This window comes from Suncus etruscus, chromosome 4 (genome assembly GCF_024139225.1).
Source record: "Suncus etruscus isolate mSunEtr1 chromosome 4, mSunEtr1.pri.cur, whole genome shotgun sequence".
Lineage (NCBI taxonomy): Eukaryota > Metazoa > Chordata > Mammalia > Eulipotyphla > Soricidae > Suncus > Suncus etruscus.
Genome location: NC_064851.1, coordinates 41,641,401 through 41,650,023, shown reverse-complemented (window position 1 = coordinate 41,650,023; position 8,623 = coordinate 41,641,401).

Here is an 8,623-nt window from a genome sequence, read left to right as displayed (position 1 = left end):
AATTATTATCAATTTGTGCATTTATTGTCAAACTGTATGGATATGTTATATGTATACGGTATGTTTTGCCTCTTAAAGTACACCTAGAGTAAAAGGGAAATATACGTTATTTTGTTAAGTAGGTAACATTTGTTCTTATATTTTACTCTCCATTATTTTATTTTTCTCCATTATTTTAATGTTTGTATAAATTTATGGAATTATGTTATAAAATATTGAGTTTTATGATGACTTATAAACAACTATTAGTGATAAAAGGATAATAGCTTGACATTTCTTTCTTATTAGATCACTTGTTGATAATTAGCTTCTTAGAAAATACATATATTTACTGATGTTGAAATAGAATTTCTTTTATAGAATTGTACTACTTGAAGTCATTTCCACAGTGAATGTGCTCATTGTCACAATTACATTTTGTTTGATTCTCAGTAAAGTTTAATCATATTTTGTTTATGTTTTTGGGCCAGATTCACATTCAGTGATACTCAGGGCTTATTTCTGGCTCTGCCTCAAGAGGTACTCTTGGCTCAGGGAACCAGATGGGTACCAGGGATTAAATCTTGTCTGTACGTGCAAGGCAAATGCCCTACTTGCTGTGCTATCACTCTGGCCCTTATTAGTTATTTTATAGTGATTTATTTCTTTTACCTAAAGTAAAAGCACTTCTTTGTCAAAATGTTTATCCTAATTTCAGAATTATTTCTTGTGTGGTATCTTTATTTTCATATTGTGCAGGCACTGAACAAGAGAATCACACATTATTGAAGTATATGTAGAAGGGAAAAATATCTACCGCCCTGAACCCCTAACTAACTTGAAATATGCTGAAAAGGACAATGATTGAAATCATGAAGCAGTTGCTTCCATAGTTTCACAAAAATAAGAAAGCTGGCATAAAGGTGTGGTGAGTCTTTGAGACAGGCATCTAGCTGTTATGGTGGAGTGATAGACAAGCAAGTAATGCAAAGTTGAAGTATCATCCGGAGTGCCAGCATGACTTGATGTTGAAATTATATGAGCTGCTAAGTGTTACTTGGGATTTCTAGAGTGAGCCCTCTGCTAAGGAAGCAACAGAATGAATGATTATTCTAGCTCAGATTTATTTAAAAAAACATAATTTTTTGGTATTCATTAGTTCTTGTACACTGATCTACAAAACAATAGTGATCCACAAATCATTGTATGGAAGAAATTTTTAATTGTTAATTAAGTTTGCCATTTAAAATATTATAGGGGCTGGAGTATAGTGAGTAGAATGCTTGCCTTGCAGGCAACTGACCTAGGTTTGATCCATGGCACCCCATATATATAGTCACTGAGCTTGTGAGAAGTGATCCCTGAGCTCAGAGCCAGGAGTAGACTGAGCAGCACCAGATTTGATTCCCAAACAAACAAATATATCTGATAATTCTATAACTTTTGGAATTGATCAAAATTATCTTGCCGTGCTCAATTTGTTATTATTTGAATGTTTGAGTCAGTAAAATGAATATTTCTAAAACTTTAATAATTAATTCATTAAATGTAGCATTACTATGTATTAAATACTCAGTTCAAATTCAAGTATGTGTTAAATACTGAACTCGGTTCAATATCTTTCAGAGATAGGTATTGGTTTTTGTGTGATGCTTACATTTATTAAATATATTGTGTGTTTTGGGGTTGGGGTGGATATATCTTCTTAAACAGAAGCAAAGTGTGATAGAACATATTTACCTGTATAAATAAATGTTTTTGTCTTGATATCCTAACAACTATAACATGGACAATACTCTTCTCTTAAGCAACTAGTACTTGAGTTTCCAACATCGTAAATAGGTTGAAATGGTCTATGGTACTGATAGTTCTAAAATCTAACCAGTGATCCCAAAGGAGATATTGGCATATAGTTCTATAAGTAAGGGCAAAGGTCAAGGAAAAGGTTTAGTTTCTTGAAACCCCTGCATCCCATGTACTTAGCATTTTGAAATTTAATATGAAGTTCTGTAAAAAAAAGCAGCAAAGAATATAAAGCTTTTTTTTTTTGGCCCAGAAGATCAAAATTTGATCCACGTATCTTTCCTGAAATTTTATTATATCTGATTCTCCTGTCTGCATTTTACACTGAGCAGAGATTAACATATAACAAGATATGTAGCCACATACAATTTTGTTGTATTTATTTTCCCCCTCCTAGCCTTCTTATTTTCAGCAGGATAACCTAATTGAAGGCCAGGACTTTGGAATCTGAAAAAAATGTGACAGTTGATTTATGTATTCATTTGACTGGTCATGGACTAACTACCAGATTAAACTTTGTATCTGTGTTTAAGTATAGAATAAGATTAACATTTTAATCCTTAAAATTAATAAGCAGATTGTTTTTTACAGTATGGATTATTACAATTAAATCTTTAAAAGTCTACAAGAACAAAAGAAAGGCAGAGGAAGGAGGCATTTTATTCTTTATCTTTTTTATTTTTCTGAGTTGAGATAACTCTCTTCTGTCATTGAGCACCATTGACTGTCCTGGAATTTAGGACTAAATGACACAACTAGGAGATTTTTTCTTCTTTTTTTTTCTTTTTTTTTTGGGAGGTGGGTGGGTCATACCCAGCAGTGCTTAGGGGTTACTCCTGGCTCTAGGCTCAGAAATTGCTCCTTGCACGCACAGGGGACCATATGGGATGCTGGGATTCGAACCACCTTCCTTCTGCATGAAAGGCAAACACCTTACGTCCGGCCCCTACTAGGAGATTTCTTGAACCAATTACCAATGGTAGATGGTGGGGATTCTTTGTGTCCATAACTGTTAATTCCTTATGATAATTTTAGAACTGAATATGTATTGTATACTTAGAACAATGAAAAACATTTGTGTATAAAATGTGTATAAATTTATTATGATATATTAATATATTTCATATATAAACACATATAAAGATTTATACTAATATAGTTGCTATCTTCTTTGTCTCTCTGCTTCTCCCTTTCTAATATACATATGCATCTCTTATTGGTTACTGGATGTAACCCCACCCTTTCATTATTCCTGTGTTACCTTACCTACAAGAAAGACCTCCCATTTCTGGGAGGGGTCTTGGGGAGGTTTTGGCCTCAGGGGCAAAAGGGGATTTGCATGCATGGAGTTGGAGGATCTGCAGGAGTAGAGATGGCTGAAAGAAGCTAAGATGCAGGGCAAGCTAAGAATAGCATGTGTAAATGGTTATGATAGGCCACACATGTTGGCCAGGGCAAATAAAGATGTTATTTTATGAAGAATCCTGCCTGTGAGTTTTCTACCCACTGCTCTCCTGAACTTGCAGACCTGCCAGCTGGAGGAGATTGGAGCCACGTGGTCCTGGGCTGGAGGAGAAAGGCCTTCATCCCATCAACATCCAGCTCCATCCAAAGGGCCTCTTTATTATTTTTTACTACACGGTTTTTCTGGAGAATTGTGACTAGTACAATGTGGATTCAAACCATTAATGGCTTCTTATTTGGGGTTAAGTTTTATCATCTGAAAAATTGAGATACTAATATCTACTTCACAGTGTTTTTGAAAATTAAATAAGATTAAGTATATGTAGTAACCAATTCATGGAAAATGCAATATATGCTATTAATTTATTTTCCTATAGGAGAAATGAACTACACATTTTAGTGTAAGAACTAATACTTGTAAAAGAATAATACATGGAAAATACTCAACATATACCATTAATTAATTTTTCTATAGGAGAATTAAATTACATATTTCAGTGTAAAAGAAATCCTTCTGGATGTTAGGATACTAGTTGCCTATAAACAAATTGGAGAGAGAACATGAGTCCTTACATACATTATTTTTACTAACTGCATTGCTTAATATCAATTTTTAGGTCAATGGGTCTTGAAATTGAGATTTTCACAGAAAATCATAATGTGCCATTGAAAAATAATAATAAACCATGTACTTAGGAATTGTGACTAGATATGGGTGTTACTTACAAATAAATAGTGTGAACCAAACAAGTATAGATGATCACAAGGTGGTTATTTTTACTCTGTTAGCTTTAAAAAGTCACTTAGTTCCCTTTTATAATTTCTATGTTTATAAAATTGGGTTGATAATAGTACCTTTATGACATAATGATGATACATAGCATATGTTTATTAAGTAGTTGAATTGTTATTACTGTTATTTAAAAATTGCCTTGTGCTTTATTTGTATTTAGTCTGGAGCTTACTCATTTTATATTTTGTCCCATAGTCTGTGTTGTTGTTGTTGTTGTTATCTCCCAGTGGTGTGTGGGAGCCTGATGTTCATTCTATACTCTGGTGGTATTGATCTGAATACTTAGTGCTCTGTCCTATGGATATTGTTTTTGCAGGCCCAGTGGTTCTCAGGGTCATTAGAGCTACACCCTGAGAGAGGTGTAGATCATGTAGCACCATGCAAAGCTTATGTTCAGTCCCTTGAGCTATCTCCTAAGGCATTTATTTATTTATTTATTTATTTATTTATTTATTTATTTATTTATTTATTGTTTTGGGGCCATAGCCCATGGTGGTCATGTCTTACTCCTGGCTCTGCACTTAGGGATTACTCTTGGTGGGGCTCAAGGGAACTTATGTGGTGCCTAGAAAAGAAACCTGGTCAAATGAGTGCAAGCTAAGAGACCTACATTCTGTACTGTCATTCTAGCTCGCCTTGTATTTCTATTTTATAAAATAAGGGTTAAGGTATTTTTAGAGGTTTCCATTTTTTAATTTTAAGATAAAACATAAAATTTCTTATAAAATTTATTTGTATAAAAGAGATGAACTGATCTTCCATAGATGTGCCATTGAGATTTTGTCTTAAAGTTCTGATAAAACGTAATATATGTAATATATACATAACACACATAACATATACATGTATGTGATATATATGCTTATAATATTTAAATGTAATATGTACACAAATGTATATATAAAATGTAGTGATATAACAATATTTGTGGGTAAAAATATTTAGATAAATTTTATGCAGTGATTCTTGCCAGTCTGAGAGCAGTTCACTTGAAACAGATAAAAATGTGACAATATTTTAAGTATGTCCTTTAAGAAGCTTGTTTTTTTTTCACTTATTTTTGATCAGAGAATGAACTATGCAATTATGGGTTTACTTTGGTAGTAAATTGAGTAACCTAATCAGCTTCGTTATATAGCTGTTAATGAAAGCATCTATTATTGTAGAATACTTCATAATTTATAAAATACATTTATAGCTATTATGTGATTTTTCTTAGCTATAGGTAAGGTAAGCCAGTAAGTGGTATTATCACTATTTTGCATATAAGAGAACCTAATTGTGTTTTCCCCTCATATAAAACAATAGTAGTTTCTGACTGCATCTTGGATGAAAAAACAAACAGCTGTACTATAGGTGTCAGAGCTATAATGCAGCTGCTAGGGCTTTTCCTTGCACACTCTGAACCTTGGTTCACTACCCAGTATCCCATATGGTCTGCCAAACACACCAGGCGTAATTCCAAAGTGCAGAGCCAGGAGTAAGCCCTGAGCACCACTTGGTGTGGTCCAACAAAACAATTCCCTGTCACTCTGATACGCAAGAAAATGTCTGATATGACTCACTTCTTGATCTTGTCTTAACTTTCTCAGACTTTGCAAAATTTATTTACTTTTGTGAATTGATCTTTCCCTTTTTGGATTTTTCAAATGTGGAACTCTTTTCTTTATAATTTTTTATCTACTTCCATCCTAAGACTTAAAATCTGGGTTTACAGTCTTAAGGATGGTCAGACATGTCAAGTCAGATAGAATAAACACATCTGCTCTGACTTTTACTTTCAAATCATTTTCTGTAATTGCTACTTAAATGATCATTGAAGTCTTTGTTTTATGTCTTATTTCACCATTAGTTTCTAAGTCTCATGGTAGACTGGACTGAATGACTTGCTTGCTTTTGTGCTTAGATTTTTGCAATTTCTGGCACACTAAATACTGTTCCTTAAAATTTTTGTTGTGTAGTAAGTTGTTTTGTTGTGTAGTAAGTCATACAAAATTATTCGAAATGCTAGAACTATTAAGTATATATTCTGGGTTCAATAGTTTTCTTCTATACCAGTAACTACTGGTTTTAGGAATCTGTTTCTCAGCAGAAATATTTAATAAAATAGTGAGTAGACTGTAATGATACCCCAAAGTATTTTTTTACAAAAATGGAAGGATTTGAAGGCATTACAATAACACTGACTACACAGAATGGGAAATATAATAAATTTTACTATATAAAATAAAGAGTCCAGGTGGTGAGGCTGGAGCAGTAGTGTAGCAAAAAGGGCATTTGCTTTGCACACAACGGACTTGAGACTCTACACTTAAGACTTACTCCCGGTGGTGCTTGGGGATGCTGAAGATCAAATATAGCTTAGCTGCTTGCAAGCAAAATACCTTACTTGCTGTATTATCACTTTGGTCCCCTTGTTTTTTATTTTAATGGTCTGGTTTCCTTACACCTCCTTGTAACAGGAGGTGGTGAGTGATGCTTCAGTTCATTGTATATAAGTGCCAGTTTGGATCTTGGACCCAACGATTTTCAAATTTGAGCAATTACCCTCGGTCCAGTCTGTGGTTCCCTTCTACATGATTCTAAGTAGCCTTTGGGAAACACTAGAAAATTATTATCATGTGCATTGCCATAGGGCTCTTTATCCTGGGACACAGCATTTTCTACAGTTAATGTGTGCTGGGTCTGAAAATGGGCTCAGACCAGAAATTGAGCATGGTTTGGTGATGTATTTATACCCAAGCTTCCTGATCATCCATCACTAGCTTTTTTTTGTTTAGTACAGATTGAGTAATATTCTTCTTGCTTCTTGCTTTCTCTTCCCCCTGGGATGCTATGTTTCATAAACCTTTCTATAGCTTTCAAGGCATCATACTATCCAAGATGCCATTCTAATTTTCTTTTTACAAACATGACTGTAGTTGGATTTCAGTCACAAAAAAGAGCACCCCTATTCACCCCCCTTTCAGTGCAAATTCCTACCACCAACCCCATCTCCCTCCACCCACAACCCGTGCCTGTATTTGAGACAGGCATTCTACTTCTCTCACATTAACTTTGTCTTGGTAGTTGTTAGTGTTCTAATTATACTCACCCCTTCTTAAGGTGAGCTTCATATTGTGATCTGGTCCTTCAGGTCCACATCTGGGCATTATTACAATAATATCTTTTATTTTCCTTAAAACCCATGGATAAGTGAGACTATTCTGTAGGTTTCTTTCTCCTCTGACTTATTTTACTCAGCATAATAGTTTCCATGTTCATCCATGTATAGGAAAATTTCATGACTTCATCTCTCCTAATGACTGCATAATATTCCATTGTGTATATGTATCACAATTTTTATATTTTTAGCCATTCATCTGTTGAAGGGCATATTGGTTATTTCCAGAGTCTGGCTATTGTAAATAGTGCTGCGATGAATATAGGTGTGAAGAAGGGATTTTTGTATTGGATTTTTGTGTTCCTAGGGTATACCCCTAATAATGGTATAGCTGGATCATATGTAAGCTCAATTTCCAGTTTTATGATGAATTTCCATATTGTTTTCCATAAAAGCTGGACTAGATGGCATTCCCACCAGTAGTGAATGAGAGTTCCTTTCTCCTCACATCCCTACCAGTACTTATTGTTCTTGTGTGCCAGTCTCTGTGGCATGAGATGGTACCTCATTGTTTTTATTTGCATCTTTTTGATGATAAGTGACGTGGAACATTTCTTTTCATGTGCCTTTTGCAGGTGTGGCCTCAGCAGGGTGGAGAGTTGGCCTCCCTCTTCTGTGAGTTTCAGCTTTCAGATGCATGGCCAGTATACACATAATTTGTCATGGCTTGTTTTATATATTTTTTAAGAATAGAGTCTAGTGGATTTAAAAAACAACAACAACAACATTTGGTCTGCCATATGACACAGCAATCCCACTTTTGGATATCTGTCCCTAGGACAGAAAAACATTCATCTCAGCTTCAAGCTATTGGTCAATAATACCTATTACTAGGTGTCTCTCATTCTTAGCAATCAAAATAAGTACTTGCGGAAAGGATGGCATTTGGGTGGGGTGCCACATTTACTACATTAGCAATTCATTTTTCACATGGTTCTTTTCCCCACTTTTCACCTCTTATCAAGATGGTACAAGTATGAAACAGGTAGATGAAAATTGGTGTCTTACTGATTGCTTTCTGAAAATAATTATGGAAGGATAAAATATCCCAATATATGTGTTCCCTTGTAATCTGAATATATTTAGTATCTATTAAGGTAAATTGGACATACCATTCATTTTTATATGTTAAACATATATGAAAGACTAAATAGCTATTCATTTCATGAACAGATAAATAAATGACCAAGTACCTATTTGACTTTTCCTTGAGTTGAATGAAACAAAAGAGCTAATACTGGACTTAATAGGCCTAAATTAGTAGACCCAATCATAAGATCACAGATTTATTTATGCTGGTATGCAAGTATAGAAAGGCTTAAGAGCACTGGACAAAGTGCAGTTTGATTGCATTATACACAAGCTGTGAAAATTTAGGAAAAGTAATCAGAGTGTTCTGCCATTCTATATATATCCAGTGT